The sequence below is a fragment of the Desmodus rotundus genome, chromosome 2, assembly GCF_022682495.2.
Source record: "Desmodus rotundus isolate HL8 chromosome 2, HLdesRot8A.1, whole genome shotgun sequence".
NCBI lineage: Eukaryota > Metazoa > Chordata > Mammalia > Chiroptera > Phyllostomidae > Desmodus > Desmodus rotundus.
Window position 1 is genome coordinate 192,349,685 of NC_071388.1, and position 24,929 is coordinate 192,374,613.

General features: G+C 37.8%; 1 long non-coding RNA gene across 2 annotated transcripts in view; it reads right to left on the reverse strand.

Moving 5' to 3' along the window:
* The window catches only part of LOC123480162 (uncharacterized), a 76,184-nt gene that overhangs the window by 40,726 nt on the left and 10,529 nt on the right, over positions 1-24,929 (reverse strand). Inside the window, exon 1 of one of the 2 annotated variants that reach the window (XR_006656061.2) lies at positions 2,062-2,276. The exons of the other annotated variant lie outside the window; for it this stretch is intronic. This is a non-coding gene — a long non-coding RNA (uncharacterized lncRNA). Of the gene's footprint in view, positions 1-2,061; positions 2,277-24,929 lie in introns of those variants that run through there. 2 annotated transcript variants of the gene reach the window in all.

Here is a 24,929-nt window from a genome sequence, read left to right on the forward strand (position 1 = left end):
GGTTTGCTTTATCTCGTTAGCATAATCCTATTTAATAACTGAAGGTTACTCTTGCTTCACGTGGATGCTTAGGAGCTAAATAGTTTTCTCCAATCACAATAGGACTTCTTTCCAATATCCTCCTTCCCTTGTGGACAGACAAGCAGATTTTGATCTTTCAGTTTATATGTATTTGTAGTGGGAGATGCTACATGATGTCTAGCGTCTCTGCAGATTGGTTTATACACCATTCGCTGGGTCATGAGTCAAGGATGGCCCCTTCTGCCTACTTGTAATTTACAATGAAAGCATACACTGTTTAGCAAAATAAAACTGATGTTTTTAGTCCTGTTTTCTAACTCTACATATGCTGAATTCTTTAGACTGCCACTCATTTGTTCTCCTATACGTAAAAAACTAAGACCGAGTAGGTCCACAGCAACTTTTAAGTATCTCCTGTATAGTTTCCTTTTCCGCTTCTCCTCTCAAGTATTGCCCTGACTCTCTTTCGTCTTTGCAAAATAACAACCCACAAAGAAACCCTGTTCTAAACTGAACCCTAAAGATCCTTCACAGTTGACCTTTCCTTCATCCCATTCTTGGAATTTTGTTAACTACATGAGGCAATCTGATAAACTCTTGTTTTCTATGATAACACTGGTTTAATAAGTTACTCTTCATAGATGACATATTTGCATTCTGACAAAAGTTCTCATTACCTTAAACAAGTCCCAAATTGTATTTTTAAAGATAAAGAAGGGCATCCTGAAGTATAAATGTTCTTGAGAGTTTCTGATGTCTTGGAAGACTGATAATGGAGATGTTTGGGGATTAGGAGAATCCTAGCATAGTTGAGGAAATGTTAAACTCTATACAGATGCCCACATTTACCCACAAGTGACATTATTTTAGAAATTAAAGGTGAAACCAAGAAATCCTACATTGCACAGGAAATCCCTGTCAATTTCAGTAACTAGCTGCAGAGAAACACATTAAAGAGAGCGTTTCTAATGCCCTGTTGTCCTCTCTGACAGCATTCCTGCCAGAGATGAAATGCTGATATCAGGCAGGTTATCATTACATGATACTTTAAAATCATGTCCAGTAACTTAATCTCTGGAACTATATAAACCCTTCTCTGGTAAGTGACTTTCCAAGTTGCATCTTTAAAAAAATAGGAAAAGCAATGCAAATCAAAAAAATTCTCTAGTTTTCACCCCCCGAAGTGTTTTTTCCCCTGGTGTTTTTCCCTCACACAATTGCTCCAAAGGGCAAATGCATAAATGAAGGCATAAATGAAGGCCTTTTGATGATGATGAAGAGTTTGAGGAGCCATATGGTACACATCAAGAAAACTATCTCTATTATTGTCACACTCCAGTGAATGAAATTGCTCCCAATCCTTCCATGGGGGCTATGTGGGAGCTTGATTAGACCCCTGATCTATGTCCAGGATGCAGCCACAGTGAGGCAGCAGCTCAGCAAATCTGTGCCCTGGGCTCTCTCTGTGCTTGGCACACACTGCATCCTCGTAAGAGGAAACCAAACAGTTTTCACACATGATAACAATCCCAGGGAGGCCTGGCTTTGGAAGAGAAGGCTGGATCGAAGAGTAAATGACTCCCCAATGAGGACACGAAGATCTCTGATTTCCCAGATTGTTCCTTTTATTGAATGATAATGAAATCTGGTCTCCATACAATTTCCTCCTGCAGACAAGTTGTGCTATAAACTGTTTTGGCATTGGCTATACAAAAAGCAGAAGTTGAAGGGGGAGAAAAGGGCACTGAATATAATGTCTTTTCTTGTGGATTTTTCTCTAAGCAGTGACAGGCTACACCAACAGTTGCTAACACAAGCAGGAGACACTTCTGATTAATGCCTTAACAGGGGCAGCAAGATCTGACACAGAATTTGTCAGAAAATATAAGAGGGCCTGAAATAAATTATTTATTACTGCAGAACCCTGCATGAGTCAGCCACAACAGAATAATAGAGTTTGGCTGCAAAGACAAAAGGAATGAAAAAATTGGAATTTTTTTCCATCAGCTGGTAAATATAAAGCATAAATGATACCCTTACCTTTTCCAGGGTAGAAATGTATACAGCGGCATAAATAGGCATGGTATTGTGAATTCCTAATCCTGGCTGAGACTTTCCCAGTTCATCCGCCTTCTCTTCCTTCCATCTAGGAGTCAGCAGGGGTGGCAAGGGCAGGGTGGCTTCACACGGGAGAGAAAACAGCCATCAAGCTCTGGGTAGACACGGAGAGCTGTGTGCTTCTTCCATGCCTGACAAAAGAGCTGAACAACCAGGCAGGGATGAATATGGCAAGACCTTACAGACCATGAGTCTGACGAAGTGAACCTTAGCCTCATTCTATTCCCTTAGCCAGTAGTAAATCTGGTATTTAAGGTATTTAAAGAAAAAAAAAGTCTCCAAAAGAGAAGATGAAATAGATTATTTCACACAAAAGAGAGGCTATGGATTCAGGTTCCCCGCCTGAGATTCAGAATCTGATGGCCCCAGGCGGGCCTACTTGGGATGGCACGTAATTGCCAAGCCTGGTTGTTGTCACCAAAATACAAAAGTCCCACTGCCTTCAGCTTTTACCTAAAGTTTTCCTCCTTGGTTCTGACCACCCACCAAACCTGGGAATTCTGGAGGCCAGAAGCCTATGTGTCCCCTTAGCAGAGCCAGCTCCTTCTCCAGGTCTGGGTGTCGCTCTCTTGTATTAATCATCAGTGCATTGGCTGTTGCCTGTATTAACCAGTGCCTTGACTGTAGTCTGGAATACACGGAGAGCATCTCCCAGAATAACCACTTCATGTGCCTGCCTTTCCATAACTACGCTTCATGGGGCTGATGGGGTACCTTATTACTTCCTCATTCTTTACTTAGAAAAAGACTCTCTGATCCAACCCACTTCAGTCATGGGACCCATCAAAGGAACTGATGGGTCCCAACAAAAGGCTCAACTTTTCTCTCTAGGATCTTATTCAAAAGGGGCCCTTTCCCTCTTCTACTGCAAGGGGGTCTTCTCACTCCCAAAACCGTGGATGGCAACCTTGCTTCCATATAAATAGCTTTAGGGAGTCCCTGCTTCAAGATTTCAAAAATCCTTCTTTTAGTCCTTTTCCTTTTTGACCATTTAAGCTTGCATGTCACAGCAAACCATGATGAGAAAACCAAATGGAAATGCTTTCCAGAGCAAAATGAATGGAACCATTAAAAAGATAAATGAGGCTCCATTGAACAGAAAAATTTGGCTTTAGAGACTCTTATCTCCACCTTAACACTGCTTATCAACACTGAAGCTCAAATGCTAGCCTTAATTATTATATAAACATAACTAGGCCCAAGCATATTGGTTCAAATTCTGTTCTGTCTGTTGGCATTGCAAAGGGATGTCGAATCACTCTAAATTCTTTTTAAGATTTCTATAGGGATTTGGGATTCACTAACAACTGCATTTTCAATTTTACTGCAAACCAGTTTTTGCAAACAGTAAAGCCTTTGTTTTCAGAAAACAGGCACTTTGAAAAGTGCTGAATGCATAAGGGTAGTTTTGAGGACTCACCTCTCCCAGTACTCACATCGTCTGAGCACATAATCAGTCTCTGCCACAACCATTTGCCTGGCCCTCCTTTCTGAGAGTCTGGTGACAAGGGAGGTATTATCGGATGAATAGAGTAATGTTCTATTACCCAGTTTATTGACTTATTAGCGTTAGTGATGAACAGCTCACAGTAGGAGTTGTCTTAGGCTCACCTATCAATTACTAAAATCACAGACTGTTGTAATGCGCCCTGACCACAACTAAAAGCTCAGCTTCTATTAATATGACACGCTGATCAGTCAGTTAAGAGATTGTGCCTATTCACTAATAAGATCCAGAAAAAATTGTCCCTACTTTCTTACTCTACACACACAATGTGGAGTTGATAATGCATATATTCACATAACTGTTTGAAGTTATCTCTGCACAAAGATGTTCCTTTGTCCTTCTGTCTGCACCATCTGACACCATGAAAAGATCTGATAGCCACTGATAGACTCATCCTCATGGACTTTTTAGCTCTTGCCACGCCAGCTCTTGGCTAATAGTTGCCTTGTCTGACCGTTCTCTTTTTCTGCCAGTTGACACCAACTCAGCTCGTTCTCTTCTACTTCCTATCTTTTAACATAAACTATAAACTCTAACATAAAGGAAAGAGGTTAAAGTAATCTATATGGTTGCAGGGCTTCTACATTTTACTTGAAATGTAAGATAATTCTAAGTGGACTTTGGAAAGTTAGGTATGTATAATGCAAGTCCTTGAACAACAACTAAAAATTAATATGAAATGTTACAGTGAAAAGAGGAATTTATAATGTGAAATGCAATACTACAAAATATTCATGTAAGCCAAAAGAAATCAGGAGAGGGGAACAAAAGAAGAGAAAGCAGAGGGAACAAACAGAAAGTCATAGGGTAGACTTAAATTCAACCATATTAATACATTAAAAATAAATGACTCAAACCCCAATTCAAAGACATAGATTGTCAGGTTGGGTTTTAAAAATAAAAAACATTATTCTATCAGAAACATTTTAAATATAATTATCCAAAAAAAAGTTAAAAGTAAAAGAATGGAATAAGATATACAATGTGAATGCTAATTTAAAAAAGCTACAGGAGTTATATTAATATCAAAGTAGACTATAGAATAAGAAATATTCGCAGAGGTTAAAAGGTACATTAAATAATGACAAAATAGTCAATTCACCAAGAACACATGAGCCCTAAATGTGTATGCACCTAACAACAGAGCTTCGCAATACATAAAACAAAAATGGATAGAAGTACAATTACACCCAAATTATATTTCAAGACTTCAACACTCCTTTTGCAGAATTCAATATAACAAGTATACTAAAATCATCAAATGTATAAAAGACCCAACACCATCTACCAACTTGATCTAAATCCTACTTACCAAGTACTCTACCCAACAGCAGCAAAATACACATTTTTTTCACACATGGATGATTTATTAAGATAGACCATAGCCTGAGCCTTAAAACAAACCTTAACAAATTTAAAAGAATTTAAATCATTTAAAGTATGTTCTCCTACCATAACCAAGGTAAACTCATGGGTCAAAACAAAAATCTCAAGGGAAATTAGTAAAATTTTGAACTGAGTGAAATGGAAAAAGGTAAAACCAAAATGTTCAGAAAAAAATATGAGATTTTAGGTTAGGCAAATAGTTCTCTTTTTAAAATTAATTTGAGAGAGAGAGAGAGAGAGAGAAACATCAATTTGTTGTTCCATTTATTTATACATTCATTGGTTGATTCTTGTATGTGCCCTAACCAGGGATCAAACCTGCAAATTTGGTGTATCCGACGGTGCTCTAACCCACTGAGAACCCGGGAAGGGCCTAGGCAAATAGTCCTTAAATAAAACCCCAAACGCATATCACAGAAAAAAACTGATAAATGATCTTTACCTTTATTATCATAATTCACGTTTACTGTATCTCTATTCAGTTTCTCAACTTTAGCATTACTGACATGATGAGAAAGGGAATTCTTTGTTGTGAGGGATCGTCCTGTGTATTATAGGATTTTTTAACAGCAGCCCTACTGTCAAGTAATATGTATCTCAAACCCTGCCCAGTTGTGACAACAAAAATGTGCCTCAACATTGTCGATTGTCCTTTGTGAAGACAAAATCACCCCCTACCTCCTGAGTACATTCTGGATACTAATTTTTTTGTTAATTATATGCATGCAAATACACTTTAAAAGTCTGTGGCATGTCTCTACCCTTTGTTTGGCAGTCTTCTAATGCACAGAAAATTTAAAAACACTTCAGAAAATCAATTTCTCAACTTTTCCTTTAGTGTTTGAGTTTTTTATTTCTTGTTTAAAAATGCATTCCTTTCTCTGTGGTTATAAGGATATTCGCTCAGTTTCCTTCTGGAAGTTTTAAAGTTTTGTTTTTAATACACTATCTGCAATCAATTTCTATGGATATTAAAGATTGAATTTTATTTTGTTCCATACAGTCAACCAGTTGTCCTGGTATCATCCATTCACCACTAATTAGCAAAGCCACTTCCGTCATATATTTCTGTTTGGGTTGTCCCTCTAATATGCTCCTCTTCAAATTGGCTTGACTTTTATTTTTAATATGTATTTTAGAATTTAGTTATCAGATACTTTTTACAGAATTTTAATTGAGAGTGTGTTGGATTTACAGATTAATTTGGGAAGAAACAATATTTTTATATGATGTGTTCCTATAAATGTTTTCTCTCTCCATTTATCATCTTTGTTATTGCCTTTAAATAAAGTTTTATAAGTTTTTAAATAAATTTGTAACCCAAATTTCATTAGATTTGTTTATAAGTGTTTTTGTCTTTTGTTTTTGTCTTTTGTCTTTGCAATTCGTCTTTTGCAAAAAAATGTCAATTTTTAAAAATTAAATTTTTCCACTAACATGGAAGAAGCCAATGGTTTCTTGTATCTTGATATTATATCCTGCAACCTTGTTGCACTCTTTAATTAACTTTAATAGTTTGTCAGTAAGTCCTCATGGGTTTTCTGGGCATATCACTGATGAATGCTGGCTGTTCTATTTCTCCCTTTCCAGTTCTTGTAACTTGTTCTTCTTGCCTTACTCTGATAACTATGATATCTAAATAATTTTAAATGAAAGAATAGACAGCAGGCATTCTTGTCTTATTGCTGAATTTAAGGAAATATTTCTCTCTCATACACACACAGATTGCCTAATAACTTTTGTTTATGCAATGTCTTGACAGTACTACTTCTTTCTTTATCCACTCCTAAAATAGCCATAAAACTCGATTGTAAACATGGTTTTACTAATAATTACAGAGGACATTTTCAGCATGTATTCTCTTTACCCAGTAGGGCCGAGACAAGAGAATGTGTGTTACTTAGGACAAATACACCACTAGAAAGACAAGTAACTCCATCTGTTTACATCAGAAAACAGGAAGTAGTGGAACTTAATTGCTGGTGATTGTCAGAACTTCCATGGCCCATCAACAGGGCTTACCTTCAGGGATACCTGTATTTATTATTAGCACCTTTATTGCTCCCATGTCCTTCCTCACCGTGGTCCTATCCTTCTTTACTTTCATCCAGTGATGCATGTTTTAAGGGAAATTGAAGGAAAAAAAAGCCTCTATTTCCAGAAAGGGCAAAGCTATAAGTTTATATGAAAGACAGCATGTCAACAGTGTTGCCAAAAAATTTAATAAATCAAAATAACAGATGGGTTAACCAAAATAATAAAATATATAACTCTTGGGTGTCATGCAAAACTTCTGGAATGTCTGAGGTTTTTCTTATTCCCTTTTTCAAAAATATTGGGTTCCTGTAGGATATATCTCTGGATTTTCAGCATTCTCATAATTTCCTTTGGCAACTTCCAGATTTCTTTTTAAAATATATCTGATGACTTGCAGTGACTACTTCCTCTCCTCACATAAAGAAGTCAATGCCTCTATTCCTGAAAGCAACCAGAGGTGACCTCTGAAAATGGTTCACTTGACCCAGAAAACCCCACAAAATCATGCACATCAAAAGGTTCAAATCTTTGTGTTCACTTTAAGAACACTCATGAAACTGCCCAGGCCATCAAGGGTATGCATATTTGAAAAGCCACCAAGTATCTTTGAAGAAGCAATGTGTCCCATTCTGTCAATACAATGGTGGAGTTGATAGGTGTGCCCAGGCCACAGTTGGGCTGGACACAGGGTCAGTGGCCCCAAAAGAGTGCTGAGTGTTTGCTGCAAGTGCTTAACAATGCAAATAGTAATGCTGAACTTAAGGGTTTAGATGTAGATTCTCTGGTCATTGAGCGTGTCCAGGTGAACAAAACTCCCAAGATGTAGCACAGATTTTACAGAGCTCATGGATGGATTAACCCATACATGGGCTCTCCCCGCCACACTGAGATGACCCTTACAGAAAAAGAGCAGATTATTCTTAAACCAGAAGAGGAAGTTGCACGGAAGACAAAGACATCCCAGAAGAAACTGAAGAAACAAGAGCTTATGACCTCAGAGTAAATTCAGCATAAGATAAATACTAATAAAAGTAAAAGCAAAAAAAAAAATATATATATATGCAAATCCACACATTTAAAAAGTGTCCATAAATTGTAAGAATTTGAGACACCATAAGAAACCTGAAGGAGTATGAGCCACAAATAACATCAAGAAAAGGTGCAGATGAGAGACTGCACATGTGAGCTGAGATTCAATCCAGCATGAAGACAGACATGAAACTAATCTGAATTCTTAGAAAGAAATCAACCAGCTAAAGAACATGTGATTTTTCTGAGTAGAACAAAGGACAGAAATTTTCACTTTGGCATACAACTTGTTTTGTTCTGGCACTTTCTCTGATTATAAGATAAATGCTAGGAAAAAACGGTTTTTCATTGCAAGAGTAGGTTTTTTACCTTTTCAGGTCGAAGCTAGCGAAGTGCTTCACTTCATATACCCCACAGATCCATGGAAGTGGATTTTAAAAGAGAGGAAAACCAAAGACATACGGAAGTAATGAGCATTAAAGTTCATGGCTCTATTTTTCCCAAAGTTGGTTTGAAAAAGATTATTCACTTAACCTTTCTCATGCCAGTATGGCAAAAAGTGAAAGGATATGAATAACCCTAGTTTTAAGTCTCACCTCTCTGATCTTAACCAAAGTCCAGAGAGGTTTGGTGATTTTCCCAGGATTGCACAGAAGACTTCACAGTCTTCAGCAACTCAGTTTGGTTCTCTTTCTGGTGTATCATGTACTTAATAATTGTTCTTTAAAATATTGTGTAGAGTAGATATTATTTCTGTCCTCAGTCTTCACAATAGGGGCAATTGGATTTTTTTCACTAATAGAAGTTAGTTAAGAACAATAATCTATAAATTTCTGAATTCACTTTTATAAAGTCTACCAGGAATGTTAAATTTCTGGAATTATATCATTAGTAAATATAAAACAAATAGTTATTACAAAGTCCTAAGTGGAAATTAAGGCCCTTTGCATTTTGTGGGCCATAAGCAAAAAATTTTGGAAATTTGGAAAATTTAGGAAAAATTCTGAAAAAAACAACTGGTGATATCTTTTTAAATACACTTTAAACATGACTGAGTACCTTTTTTAAAAAAAAAAAGTACTCAAATAATTCTAAAGTAAAAGTCACTCTCTAACAATGTAAAGATCATATCTAAAGTCTAAGTAAATGTTTAGTCATTCCAGCAGGAACACATCATAAAGAAAACAGATAAAGAAAATATCAGATTGGTTAAATGTGTTCTTTATTCATGGTTTACTCACTGAAACATTGTTCATGGTTTCCTTGCTGATTTTTACAGTCTACATATTTCTTTTTAATTTTTCCTTTTTATGTTTCCCAAGTTCACAATTCACACAAAATACCCATTGAAGCAGACAGAATAATGTTACAAATATTTCAGAGCTCTTTGGGGATTCAAATAGGTTTTCACAATATAACTTGAATTACCCTAAATGCACAGACATGCTTGAAACCTGACAACAGGAATAGGGCGGGTGCAGGCTAGTGCGGAAAGTGTCAGGGAGATTTGAAGCCTTGTAGGGTTCAGGCAGTGAATGGTCCTGGAACCCAGGCCAAGCACCAAGCTAGAAAACAGGCAGGCAACACTGGACACAGCTAGAGTGGAAAGGGATGGGGGGGAGAGGCACTTGGAAAAGATGTCCAAGGTTGTGGTTTCCTGATAATTGGAGATGACATAGACAGCGCTGAAGGGCTTGCTTCATTATATTATTGTGAAATTTGGACCGAGGCAAACCCACAAGTTAAAGTGTTTTTTAAAGTAGCTTGATAATCATTTTGAAAACACAACACCCTCTCAGCAGCATGACTGGAACTTTGACCAACAAACACCCAAGGGACACAACTAACCGTTTCTGACCAAGTACAAGTACCCCTGTGGGTGTGGGTAGGCTTGGAGCACTGCCCCTAGAAGGATGCTTTTCTTCTTCAGTTGTGAAGTCTCATGGTGCTGTTATGTGATACAACATTTTACATAGATGCTGTAGGACACTTGCCCTCCGTGAAGGGATTTAAAAAATTATAGTACATAACACAAAGTTCTTTGATTTTTTTTTAATCAAAGGTATTAAATTTTTAAGATTTCCCCCATTATGTTTTCTCATTTTAGAATCAGCTGCCAAAAGCATCAAACCCTACCTGGGCATATAACCAACTGAAATAGATTTTCTTCTCAATTTTCATCTTCTGGATTCCTTGAGGACCTGATTTCGTATCAGGTTATGCTGCAGAGATAAAGACAATTGGCTACAATCAGGACTCTTCTGTCAAGAGGGGATGGGAGACAGACGAAGAGGAATAGGAAGAAAGGGAGGGAGACCACAATCCATCTCGTGGTTGGCAAGTTTCCCAGCCTTATGCCGTCTGTAAATTTCACCCGGCTCATCCTACACTTGTGATTTGGACCAGACCATGGACACTCACAGAGGGCCCAGACGATGGCTTGAAAACCATGCATCTATCACAGTGTCCCTTGACTTCCAGTGACTCCACTATGGGCCACCTGATGTGCTGGAATACCAGCTCTTCCTCTGAACTACTAATCTATTTCTTTAACAACTTCTGTTTCTAGAACATTTCCAGCAATTATGCATGCATTTATCTGTATATTCAAAACATGGATTTCTTTTTTTAGCACCTGCAATGTTTAGGCCCTATGCTGGCACTAGGAATGGAGCATTGAACAAAACAATTGCTGATTTCATTGTATGCATATTTCAAGGGGGAACTGTTCATCATTAGAATAGGAGAGCATCTCATGAAGTTGCAACATAGTAAATGGAAGTGTTCTGGCCAAGGCTGGGACCACAATGTACCATGAGCTTCTTGCATTGTGAGGAATTAAAGCTTTTGTGGGAAAGCACTGTATTCTCACTGGGTGTGAAATGGAGCTGGATGCTTTCTTTTTTTTTTTAATTATTTTATTGTTGTTCAATTACAGTTGTCTGCATTTTCTCCCCACTCCTCTACCCCACCCCAGCCAAACCCACCTCCCTCCCCTGCTTCTGCCCTCCCCCTCGGTTTTGTCTATGTGTTCTTTATAGTAGTTCCTGAAAACCCTAAAGTACCTGTGAAAATCTAGATCATTTCCTTGGCCACTTTAGCTTATTGTAGACTTTCTATAAATTTTTGCCTAGAGCTTAAAGAAAGAGACTTATATGCAAGGGCTGTCTTGAAATGACCTGAATTTTTTGAGGGGTATGGGAGAGAGGACTTTCTAATAAGTCATGTAATATTGTGAAAACTTACACACCTAAGGTCAAATCCCAGTTACTTCACTAAACTTTTTGAGCTTCTTCAGTGAGTTGGGGTTAATTTATGCCTCTCAGTATTATTGTGAGGATTAAATTTATTTTAATATCTAACCCATGCCTCTTGTTACTAGTCACTGTCCTTGCTATGGAGAATATAGTAATTAACAAAACACAAAGTCACTGCCCCTATGAGGTGTCTCAGTTCCTTACACCTTTTCATCATCTTTTATTTTGGAAGAAGTTATTTGGTCACTTGTGAATAAGAGACAGGGTGACAGCCTCCACCTTCTCTGGGTAACCTTTGACAGTCTTATACCTGATTAGATGGTCCAGCCCTGAGCTGGATTTGGGGCCCGCTCAGGTGGAAAGCAGGGGAGGATATTCAGAATCCAGCCAAACCTGTTCCCTGAAGTGGCAGTCACTGGGGAGGGTTTCCACATCCTGGCTGAATGGACAAAACATTGCCTTATATTCTAGGGGCTCCCTGAAGAATACATTCCAAATGGATCTGCAAATCTTAAACTATGTGCCTTTATTTTAAATGCCATAAAGATTTGGAAATGAGTAGTCTTCACTTTCCCTCCAATCCTCTCTTTCTCAGCACAAGGGCAATGCTGCTGTAAGCACCAACTCCTGTGGAGTACCTTATGTTATCTCCCAAAACTCTTAAACACAGGAAAAAGTTTATTCCTGGGGCGAGTTAATTTTTTTTAATGAGCTAGGGCATATATAAATCTTGAAAAATTATTAATAAATAAAACACAAATATAGTTTGATTTTTGAACATGATTAGAGAAACTCACCCACACGGTAGCCTGTGAAACATACTACAATCAGAATGATGCAGCTTATACGGCTCAAAGGCTCCTTAAAGTAATAAACACTGGATATGTTGACGCCTTTTTTTTTTTTTCATTTTTTGGTCTTCCAAGTTCTTTATCACCTCACACCCTCCATGACAACAGAGCTTAGCGCTCTGGAGAAATGATTTGCAGACCTCTGCAATTTTTTAATCTGCTTAGAAACATGAACACCATGTTAAAAATTAAGTTAAAAAGAGGGGAGAGAGACGGGGGGTGGGGGGGGGAGAGAGAGAGAGAGAGAGAGAGAGAGAGAGAGAGAGAGAGAGAGAGAGAGAGAGAGAGAGAGAGAAGTGAGGTAAATGAAATCCGTTGTAATCCTTCCTGGAGTTAATCTAATGATAACCAGCTCTCAGAAAGGCGATTATATTCACCCTCCTTCCTGTCAGTGGGGATATGTCTTTACTGCTATTTGTACAAGAACCTAGAGATGCTGTGGACAGGGCAGGCACTGGAAGTGGGTAGTACTGTGCATGGTCTGACCTTGCTGAGAAACAATTAATTAGAATACAATGGAGCTAAACCACTGCAGTTTCCTGGTTGTTGGTTTTTATTCGTTTCTATATCCTGGCTGACAGTGGGTGTGATTTTAAAATCTGATGGACCTTAAACTGTTATTTTTCCTCTTTTAATTTAAGGTTTGAACATGACAGCTTTGGGTAGTAGAACACATAAGTGATTTTGAGGTGGGAGTTGGGTATTGCTTTCTTTTATTTTTAAAGTGACTGAGGGAAAGTGAATTGGCTATATTTTCTATTTGTTTGAATTTTAAAAAGCTGTTTCAGGAAAAAGTCGTATATCAAATTCTGGATCTTTTTCAGCAAAATGAATCAAGAGAAAGGAGAGCAATGTGAGTTGACCTTTTTTAGAGGAAACAGATGAGAAGCTGGTGTGAACTGTTTTTGTCCAGGGTGTGCCGTGATCACTGAAGCTGCTTTCTAGAATGCATAGGAAGTAATTATGACCAGATCTGTTTCTGTTGCATTCACATCCCATCATCCCATTTCCCGCACACTCACCAAGCTCCCAACCCTCTGTCTCCAAGGATGTCGTTTCTTTTTTTCCAAGAACAACCACACAGGAAAACAATGGACTCAGCTCAGGGACATCAAAACAGTCCAAATAGTCTTTCTGAAAGCAGGGACTTGTATCATTCTGCTTCACTGATGAATGAAGAGTATTTTTTTATGTTGACCTTTTGAGGATCCATAGTCTCAGACACTGTGCCAAAAATAATGGGCCTGCCTTTCCTTAGATGGGAACTTGCCCTGCGACCTCAACTGCGCAAACACTGAGCACCGACCCTGTTGGCCTCGTAGAGGGAGATGACAGAAACAAGGACTAGTCCCTCCAACTTGAAGATTCTTTTCTTTTTCGCAATGGGTCTTCATAAAAGCAGTATGAGCACACATTGTGCACTTACAGTAATTATCAAAACTACTCTAGGTAATAATAGAAAAGAATTCATTTTTACCTCCATTTTTCTTGCTGAAGATTTCAGAGTTTGGAGAAAATACCTGCATTAATTTTTCCCTGCCATCTAAAATATTCTTCAAACAACTGCAACTAACATGTCATTAAATGAACAGTAATTGGAAGAGTCATATGTTCAATACAAACATCAGACTATATATAACTGACTATTTCCATAAAAGTCTCACTTAGTAACTGGCCACATCTAGCTGGAAAGGAGGCTGTCATTATAGTCTTTATTCAGGATGGCCATGTATTCAGCTAAAAAGCAGCTAAATTTGCCTTTCATCACTGGCAGAAAAAGGGAATAAACACAGAATAACACATAGAAGAGTCTGCCTGTTACTTTTTCAAAAAGTTGAATAGAAATAGAAGAAACTTTGCTCAAAGATTCTTCTGGCCTTGAAATGTACTCTCCACTGCTGACCACCACCTCCTGCTAGAAGCGCAGGGGCTAAAGGGTTAAGGGTCCCAGAAGTCAGGGGGAGAATGAAGAATCGGAATTAACATACCGAGTGTACACACAGAGGTTGGGAACCTTCTGCCTGGATGTCCAGTCAAACCATGTCAGCACAGGCTAGAGATACATTCTCATCGCCGGACCACTGAAAGTTTGGAACATATGCTAATTACAGGACTAAGCAGAAGGAGGGACAGATTAACCTGATCAGTCAACTAAAACAACTGGAATTCTGTTTTGTCTGATACATAAATGATAATTCTGGACAAATCCAAGTTTTAATAACGAAGAGAAAAATCTCAATTCACCTTTTTAGTAAAGGATTAGAACATGAATTTATCTAACTATAGCAATATCACAAATATTCAAAAAAATGAGATAAACCATATGCTAATCCTAAAACCCACACAGCAATAACCAGAAATAAGGTATTACTAATATTTGAGGTGATAATGTTAGAGCAGTACTAAAACCCAGAAAAGGTACATTCATACAGACAGAGCAGATTAGAGGTGTCCAGAGGCTGAGGGCAAGGGGGTGGGGAGGAAGAGGAGAATAGGGAATGACTAGTTAAAGGATATGGGATTTCCTTTTAGGGCCATGAAAACGTTTTGGAACTGAATGGAGGAGATGATTGCACAACACTGTGAATATACTAAATGCTATTGAATTGAACACTTTAAAATGGTTAATTCTACGTTAAGAGAATTTACCTCACCCTAAAAAATATATATAAATAAAATTCAGACCACTATATACCTCTTATATTTTAGAAATCCTTTTTTATAAAATTTGTGATGTAAAAATACCAATAAAAATGGACTGACCCTAGAAGGGCCAGCTATCTGAAACTACTCATTCCCAAATGTTGTAAATTGCCACTTTAAATTTAACACGGCGCCATCAAACTCAAAACAAGAGAATTTATACACAGACATGTAATGTGATTGAGGAGTTTGTAGACTTAAGAGCTCAAATAGCTCAGGATTAAATTGGTACAATGTGACCCAGAAAACTGAGATGAAGCTGACAAAACAAATCAATTAGCTTAAATATCAGGAGATGTGTCCTAATGGTGAAGCCGACCATATTCTGAAAAGAGCTGCCAGAGGAAGTTATCCAAATCCCATAATTTGGGTCATTAAGAATGGATCTGAAAAAGAAAAATGATCCGGAGTAAGAGGTGGAAATTTTCTGCACACTAATTTTACATCGGCAGGGGCGGGATGCAATGACATCATGAGCATTTTAGTTTCTCAGTCTGATCTCCTGTGACGCGGGCTTTCTCATGGCTTGTACACAGGAACTTAGATTTGTTCAAGGTTTTTAGAGTAAACAATTTATTTGGGGGGGAGGGGTGAAACACGGATGATGAAAGGCACATCAGAGAAAGAAAACACAAACAAGCCTTGGATTCAACTTCTAAAACAAATCAAATTTATATAGCTGTTATGTAGATGTTTTTTAAGTCTCTGGTCTCAACTGAAATGAATTTTTTGCTTCAACTTGTTCCTCTGGTCGTTGTTAATAAAAAGCTCAAATGATGATGTTATATAGGATGAATGATCTTTCAGGTCATATAAATATATGAAGTTACCAGCTCTCCCCCATGGAGAGGAGCAGGAGGTTCTGCTTGAATAAACATATTGAAGGTAGAAATACTAAAATAAAATTAAAAAATGAGTTCCTGCACCCACTTCTCCCAGCTCTCAGAAAATTTAGCTAAGGAGGTGGTTGCAAGGATGAGAAAGGTTTTATTCACATTGCCTCGCATTCAGACACTTCTTTGTAGGCTTTCAAAGATAGTAATCAATTCAGAGCACAGAGAAACCTTCTAAATTCCTCCCAGAGATCCTGTGGTACAGGAAGTGGGCTGTGCATTTGCACTGGAGAGGAAGGCTCCCGATGATAACAACAGTAGTAGTGAATATTTACTGAGTAATTTCTGAGGCAGAAGGAGATTAGTCAAGTTGTAGAGCTATGATTCTGGGCTAAGCCTACCTAAGCACTCTGGGCATCAGCAACAAGGCATTTCTGCCTCCTGGAAAACAGTCAACCTGTAGTGCCTCTCCAAACCAAAAGGATTAGAGAAGGCTTCTGGTGAAAGTCAGGCCAGATGCAAGCCTTGTAGGAGAAGTAGCAGTTCACTGCGGAGAAGTAGCAGTTGAGAAGAGGCAGAAGTGTGACTGAGAGAAAGGAACAACATGAACAGTTATTTCAAGCTTTGAGATTGCACAGTAAATTCAGAAGATTGCAAGGTATGCTGTATTATTGGATTGAGACAGAAAATAGATGAGATTGGATGTATGGAGAAGAGTCACATTATAGATGACTTTTACCTTGCACAGTAAACTTACATTTTATCCTAGAGAGAGAGGAAGTCACTGAAATATTTTTTAAAGTTGTTAGGTCGATCCCTCTGATGGTAGTGTAGAAGATGTCAGTTTGGGAGGAGGTAGATTGAAATCAAGTCCCCAATTTCAATAATTATTATTGAAATAAATATAGTTTGATTTTTTAACATGACTAGAGAAACTCACCCACACGGTAGTCTGTGAAACACGCTACAATCAGAATGATGCAGTTTATATTGCTCAATGGCTCCTTAAAGTCATAAACACCAGATATGTTGATGGCTTTTTTTTTTTCATTTTTTGGTCTTCCAAGTTCTTTATCATCTCACACATTGAAATAATTATTGAAATTGGGACTACTGTGATAGTGTAAGTGAAAGAAGACAAAAAATGTGGATTATAGCATGGGAGAGGGGGGAACAAATTCAAGGAACATTTGGGAGATGATTCCATTAGATTCAGTAATGTAGGGCATGAGCACATGTAAAGAATAAAAAAAGTAATGGTGGGGTGTTAACTGAGTTTTTAGTGGTCCTAAAGAGATGCAGATTCTCTGGAAAAAAAATTTTTGCTTGCTTGTTTGACAATACCATTTTGACTGTTCTGTTAATGTGGAACTTGGTCACAGGCTGCCATGGATTCTTTGGTTTTATCAGGTAAAATTAAAAGAGGTCAGTTTGTCTTTTCTTGCTTTAAAAACAATTATTTAGTGGAATTTGTCTTTTCTTGCTTTAAAAACAATTATCTAGTGGGTAGATAAGCTGTGAGATATAGTAGGATCTCAACAATCCCACTGAGGAATTTGGAAAAGTAAGAGCAAATAGGCTCAGCCTCTCGGATTCACAAAAGAGGATCTCGGGTTCTCTTCCAAGGATGGAGGTCAGCAGTCCAAATCACACTCACTAAGGTGTCCTGGAAGACGCGGGTCAATGAAGCATAACATCACTTTGGGACACAACAGCTGAATTTTCTAGGGGTTTTCCATGAAGTACATCTGTCTGGAGGGATGTTAAATCCCAGCCAGTAACTGGAGAATAAACAAGATATAGCTCCAGGGGTCTGGCAAACATGGAGAAAAGGAAAAGTCTGCAGAATGAAAAGTAGCTTGGGGAAGCGCTTTATCCTAGAAGGAGCTAGGGATGCATTCTGGAAGGAAGGGATGCAGTTAAGTCCATTACCAAACCAAAGACTGGGCACGTATGCTGGTGGTTAGAGAAGCCACCATCTCAGCCACTCTATTTCCTAATGCAGATGAGGCTACTTACAGGCTTGCAAACTAGTTTGGACCAGCTAGGCAATTAGATGGGGCCACGTAGGCACTGAAATGTACTGTCTCCCACCTCCTTTTTACATTCTCCTTTCCAAGTGCCACGTGTCCTTCTTGATAATTCAGGGCTTTTTGCACAGAACTGAGCCCTCACTTGGCAACACCTCATGCTCAGACAGTAGGCCAAATTGTCTCCTCTCTGCCCTAATTAAAATATTCTTTTCCGTTTCCGATTACATTCCCTCAAGGTCCTGCCAGCTGCCTGGCCAGGCAAAACAGGTCTGAAGAGTCTAAAGACTGTGGGTTAAGTCTCCCAGATAACACTGACATTTTAACAAATGCTTTTAGTGCTAAAGAAGAAACATGGTGGGAAACTTTTTAGGCACTGGCAACATGAGCGGTCATTTTTGAAACATTTGTTACATATGTTTATATTTCTTAAATGGAGCCATGTAAATTAAATTATTGCCTAATTTGCCTATGTACAGATCTGGTCTATGCATGCATTTTCTCAGCCTCTCTCTCCCTCCCTCCATCTCTCCTTCCCTCTTTTTCTGTCTCTGTCTCTCTGTGTGTTTCTCGCTCATCAGAGGTACAAACTCCCCAGCTATATGGAAATATTGAATTTCTGCATATTTTTTAGTATTCCCTTAGAGATTTTATGACGGTAAGTCTTGAAAATGTGTGGACTTGCATTATCTTGCTATATGGGTGAATGTTGTCAGTGTTTCACGCGTGCTTTGAAAGAATGAGTGTTGCACCAATCGTTGGGTGAACACTCGTTAGACGGACCATGTTAACTGCATGGTCAAATCCTCTATATCCTGTTGACTAGTTCCTTCTTGATAAATAAATTATGGGTTGAAGTGTGGTAAAAAATCTCCTATCATAATGGATTTTTAATTTATCCTTATATTTCTGTCGATTTTTGCTTTATTTTGAAGCTATTAAGTGCATATAATTTCTGGGTTTTTTAATGTGAACCAAATCTTTTATCATTATGTAGTTTTCCTCATTTGTAGTGATACTGTTTTGTCTGATAATAACACATCTATACCAGCTATATTTTATAGTATTTGCCTATTATATTATTTTTTGCCACATAATAAGTTACCCCAAAATGTCGTGACTTAAAACAACAACAGCTCTCATTTACTATATGCTCAGATATTAAAGCATCTACTTCCAACATGACTCATTCATATGTCTGGGTAGTTGGTACTAGTTGCTGTCAGGAGGTCTCAGTTCTACCCACAAGCTTAAGTGTTCTCATGACGTGGCGGTTGAATTCTCCCAGAGAAAGTGATTCAAGCCAAAGGGCCAGGGAGAATATTATTATGGTTGACATGTAGAAGCCACATAGCACCAGTGCCGCGCACTCTATTCATTAGACCAGACCAGATCCAAGAGGGGAGGAATTAGGCTCTATCTTTTGAAGGAGTTATCAAATAATTTGCAGATATATTTTAAATCACCATAATTGGCATATCTCTTATTATTCTTTTACTTTCTGTCTTGTGTTTTTATGTTTTCATTATGCCTCTTGTAACTGAAATTTTATTCCAATTTGATAACCCTTATCTTTTAACTGGATACTTTAGTTCATTTATGTTATGTGTTGATTACTAATGAGTAAGAATTTATTTTTACCATTTTATTGTGTGCTTTCTATTTGCTTCACATTTTCTATATTTCTTACTTTCTCTCCTTTCTTTCTATCTTTTGAAATTATTTTCCCCTGCATGCCCAATTTTCCTCTGTACTCATTTTGAAGTTGATGAGTATACTCACGAGCAGCACTTCTAAAGTGCTCCTTGCGGATGAGTGATCTAGGCATCATGTGAGCAGAAGGCACTTTCTGACCTGACTTCTCCCCTAGTGCAGGCATCAGTTTTGCCCCCCCCCCCAAGAAAAGGCCCAGCAAAACCTATAGAATCTCAGAGATCATCATTGCTTGTCTGTCCTGACTCATGACTTCTTGTCTGTTTCTGAGGATTTCCTTCCTTTCTTGTCAGCTTAGCTGTGTGCGTAAAAGGGTTTGTAAAACAAGGTCAAGCAGGGAGGTTTAAAAATGCTTTGAAAGTGGAGGTAACATTGAAGCCATAGCCTGCAAAAAGCTGGCATAAACTTGAGTCCTGATCTAAACAGGCTGGAGGCTAGCTAAAACAAGAAATGCTGACATTCTGCATAGGATTCATATGAGACAGCCTAATAACACAATACTCAGAATGCCCAGGATGCAATTAAAAATTACAGGTACTATGAAGAACCATGAAAATCTCAATTCACTTTGGAAAAGATAATCAACAGCTATTAATTCCAAGAAGACACAAGTGTTAGAATTATCTGAAAAAAAACTTGAAGTAGCATGATAAAATGCTCCGATAAGTAAGGAAAAATACTCTGGAAACTAAAGTGTCAGTAAACAAATAGAAGAGTTAAAGACAAGCCAATTGGCCATTTTAAAATTGAAAAATACAATAATTGAAATAAAAGCATAACTTGTAAGATGGGCCCAATTGCAGAGTGGAGACGATAGAAGTGGAGAAGAAATAATGCATTTCAATATAGATAGAAATAGAATACAGATAGAAATAGAAATTTCCACCCTGAGTCACAGAGGGGAGAAAATGGGTGACCTTCAGTGACCTATGAGACAATACAAATCTTCTAACTCATCAGAGTCCCAAGAGAAGAAAATGAGTATCACACACACACCCACACACATATACACACACTTGAGAAAATAATTATTGCAAACTTTAAAAACTTGGCAAAAAGCATAAACATACTGATTCAATAAGCTCAGAGAACCCCCCCAAAAATAAACTTTCAAAGCAATATATTCTACATATACATACACAGATCAGAAAGAAACATAATTATTTCTCTTCACAAATAAAATCTGTGAGGAGAATCCCAAGGAATCTATAATAAAAATTTCTAGAATGAATAAGTAATTTTATCAAGGTCACAGGATACAAGATCAGCACACAAAAACCAGAGTTCTATATGGTACTAGCATAAACTACTGGAAATTAAAATTTAAAATCAATGACATTTATAACAACTCCAAAAAAATGAAATATTTATAGGCATAAGTTTAAAAATTCATGTAGAGGAGCTTTATGATGAAAAAGCATAAACTTCAATGGAAAAAAATGAAAGAGCTCCTAAGGAAATGGAGATGTTCATTGATTGGGAAATTCATCATAGTAAACATTAAAAAAAAATCTACAAAATTAATGCAATTCCAATCAAACTATCAGTAGGATATTTTATAGATATTGGCAAACTGATTCTAAAATGTACATGGAAAAGCAAAAATAAAACTGATAGTCAAAACAATTTTGAAAAGGAAAGAAAGAATTTGGAGAAATTGTGCTGAGATAGACTTAGTATAAATCTACAGATATCAAGAGGCGGTAATACGAGCAATGGGACAGAGACAAAGATCAGTGGAACAGAATCCAGGGTCCATGCATAGACCCATACAAAAGTCAACTGATTTTCGCCACAGTGAAAATGCAATTCAGTGGAGATCTGACAGTCTTCTCAACAAAGAGTGTTAGAACAAGTGGACATTCTTATGTACAAACTATGAAAAACTAAATCTAAATAGATCATAAAGGTAAGTAGAACACATTAGAAGAAACTATGGGAATAAATCTTCATGAAATGGAATTAGACAAAGAGTCTTTGGACATGAGGCCAAAGACATAATTTATAAAAGAAAAAATGACAAAATGTACTTTATAAGAAGGTGAAGAACATCTGCTCTGTAAAAGACACTAATAAGAGAATAAAAGGAAAAGCTAAAGATGGAGAGAAAGAATTTGCAAATCACATATCTGACAAAGAATTTGTATCCAGAATATACAAAAACTCAAAAAACAACAGTAAAAAGTCAACCCAATTTAAAAATAGGCAAAAGACTTAAACAGAAACTTATGCCACCAAATAAGATAAAGGAAAGGCAATTAAGTACATGGAAAGAAAACACCATTAGCTTTGGCTGGTGTGACTCAGTGGATTGAGTGCTGGCCTGTGAACCAAAGGGTCACAGGTTCGATTCCCAGATCAGGGCACATGTCTGGGTTGCGGGCCAGGTCCCCAGTAGTTTGCATGAGAGGCAACCACACATTGATGTTTCCCTCTCTCTCCCTCTCTTCCCCTCTGTTTAAAAATAAATCTTTTAAAAAGAGAAAAGAAAAAGAAAACACCATTAGCCATTAGGGAATTTAAATTAAAACCACAATAAGAGAACTTTACACACCTAATAGATTGGCTAAAATAAAATAAAAAATTCTGACAATACAAAGTACTGGCAAGGATACAGAGCAGCTGGAACTCTCACACTGCTGGTGGGAAAGCAAAATGGTACAGCCCCTTGGGAAAACAATTTGGCAGTTTTTTAACAAGTTAAACATACACTTGTCATATAACCCAGCAGCCACACTCCTGAGTATTTACTCTAGAGAAATGAAAACTTACGTTGGCACAAAAATTGTACAAAAAGCTTATAGCAGCTTTATTTTTAATTGACAAGAACTGGAAACAACCTAAAATGCCCATGCAATAGTGAACTAGTCAGCAATTTTTTAAAAGGAGTGAATTATTGATACACACAGACTATGATCAGTCTCAAAGGTACTATGCTGAAAGAAGCCATTCTCAAAGGGTTATGTGCTATGGGATTCTATTTAAATGACATTCTCAAAAAGACAAAACTAAAATGGCAGAGAAAAGACCAGTGGTTGCCAGAGGCTAGGGTGGGGGAGAGTGGCCACAAAGGCATAGCACAGGGAGGTTTGCTGTGTTGGGGGTGGGGGTGAGGATGGAACTATTGTTCCATACCTTGGCCGTGGTGGTGGTTACACAAAGCTAAACGTGTTAAAATTCATAGATCTGTATATGCCCAAAGAGTTAATTTTACTCTATGCTAATTTAAAAATCAAAATTTATAAAAAGAATGTAAATGATGTTGATCAGCATTATTGGGCATTTTGTACAAAAAGTATTTTTCAAAATACCAAAATTATCCTATTCTTAGAAATGATAATATACTCATGACACCTTCTGAAATACTAAACTCCTTGATAGATGTTTTCTGAATGAATGATTTAGTGTATGGCTCCAACATTTTGGAGCTCTATGAATTTCTGTATTTAGGAGAGTGAATATATTTCTCAAACTCTTGTCAATTCCCTCAGATGTAATATGGAAATAAATCTACCTCCAAGATTGTTGTGAAAGTTAAACGAGGCAACATACATAAAGGACCCAGTCCTGGCACATTGTAAGCACTCATTTATTATGAGGTATGGTTACTGGTCTGGTGGCTGGTGCTATACAATGCTTATTTTACTGTATTAAAATTGGCTTTCTACCCATCTGTCTCCCCAACTGGACCATTGTCCTTGTATTTTAGCGTCTGGTATAATGCTAGACAAACAGTAAATATTCAGTAACGGTCAAACTGAATTAGTGATTGGAGTGAATAAATAAATCACATAACTTTTTAATGGTGAAGAAATACTTGATGCACAGGAAAAAGCAAGATTTAACCACAGGGCGCAATGGGGATGGATTGGGACTGGAAGTCATGAGCTATTCCAAAAGTGGTTTCCAAAGTCTCATTTTGCTTGTTGTTTTGATTTGGTTTTGGCAAGGAAAATTCTTCCTGCATATAAAATCCTACTCGGAAGCTTAAATAAATAAAGCATGATTTAAACACACACACACAATTTTCTGGGTGAGGAGACCTGATGGGCATAAGATGACTCTTGAGGCCTTAGTTTGAAAAGCCCAGAAAAAAAAAACACCCTTTAAGGTCATTTCCAGCTCTAAAGTTCCATGAACTACATCTCATAGAGTGGAAGGATCCGTGTGGTTCCAGCATGACATAAAACAAAGGCGTTCTTGGTGAAGAAGGAAGGGAAAGTAACCTCTCAACCCACCATTCAACTACGTCATAACACTGAATATAAAATTCTGTGCATCCCATAAGAAAAGAAAGGGCAAATAAATGAACCTGGAAGCTATCAGGATACTTTCTGCAGGAGGTAAAGAAGAGTAAAATAGAAATGGCTAAAGAATTAGCAATTGCTTATTTAATATGACAAGAAGGCCAATGATGGACCAGTGACTAATTGCCATCGTGAAGGAGCCAGGGGCTCTCTCTGTGTTTCTTGCTCCACCATCCTCTGCAGCCCTACAAGATCTTACGTGGTTGTTGCAAGATGATTCCGTAATCTCTAAAGAAAAGGACCAAATGAATGAAGATGAGGAATGTTTTCCTCCCACTTGGTCTTTCTGGAAGAGGGTGACTTCAAAGAAGTAGAGAAGTTCTATGACTTGTACCATTTGGAAGACATACAGAGAACTGAATGCAGCTAAGCTCCCAGCTGATTCACTTGAGAAGCGTGAATACGTATGACACCATGATTTCTGTCTCGTAAGTTCCAGTCTGTACGATTATCAGTCAGGGTCTCAGCAGCACACAGATGGCATGCTCACATCAGGATAACCTGAGAAGGCTTTAAGAAAAGTACTATTCAAAATGCTGTAAACACAGTGTCAGGAAACCACAGAATATAGTCCAACACCCCAGGGCTTCCACCACTCCTCCCGCTCCCCAACACACACTTGAAGAGAGGTGTGAGGAGGGGAGGGCTCGGTTACTGGAACCTGGAAGGAAAGAGTCATGTAGACCAAGTTTTTCTATAAAGGGCGAGATAGAAATATCTGTCTTTGAGTTCTTCATTTCTTTCTCTGTCTCAGCAATTCAACTCTACCAGTGCAGTGCAAAAGTAGCTGGAGACAATACACAAACGAGTGAGTGTGGCAGTCTTTCAATAAAACTTTATTTATGAACACTGAAATTTGAATTTCATGTAATTTTCATATACTCTGCAGTAGTACTTTAAAAAAAAAAAATTTCCAACCATTTGCCCTGGCTGGTGTGGCTCACTGGATTGAGCACTGGGCTGAAAAGCAAAGGCTCACTGGTTCGATTCCCAGTCAGGGCACATGCCTGGTTCCCCAGTGCAGGGCGTGTGAGAGGCAACCACACATTGATGTTTCTTTCCCTTTCTTTCTCTCTCCCTTCCCCTCTCTCTAAAAATAAATAAATAAAATCTTTTAAAAAATTCCAATCATTTAAA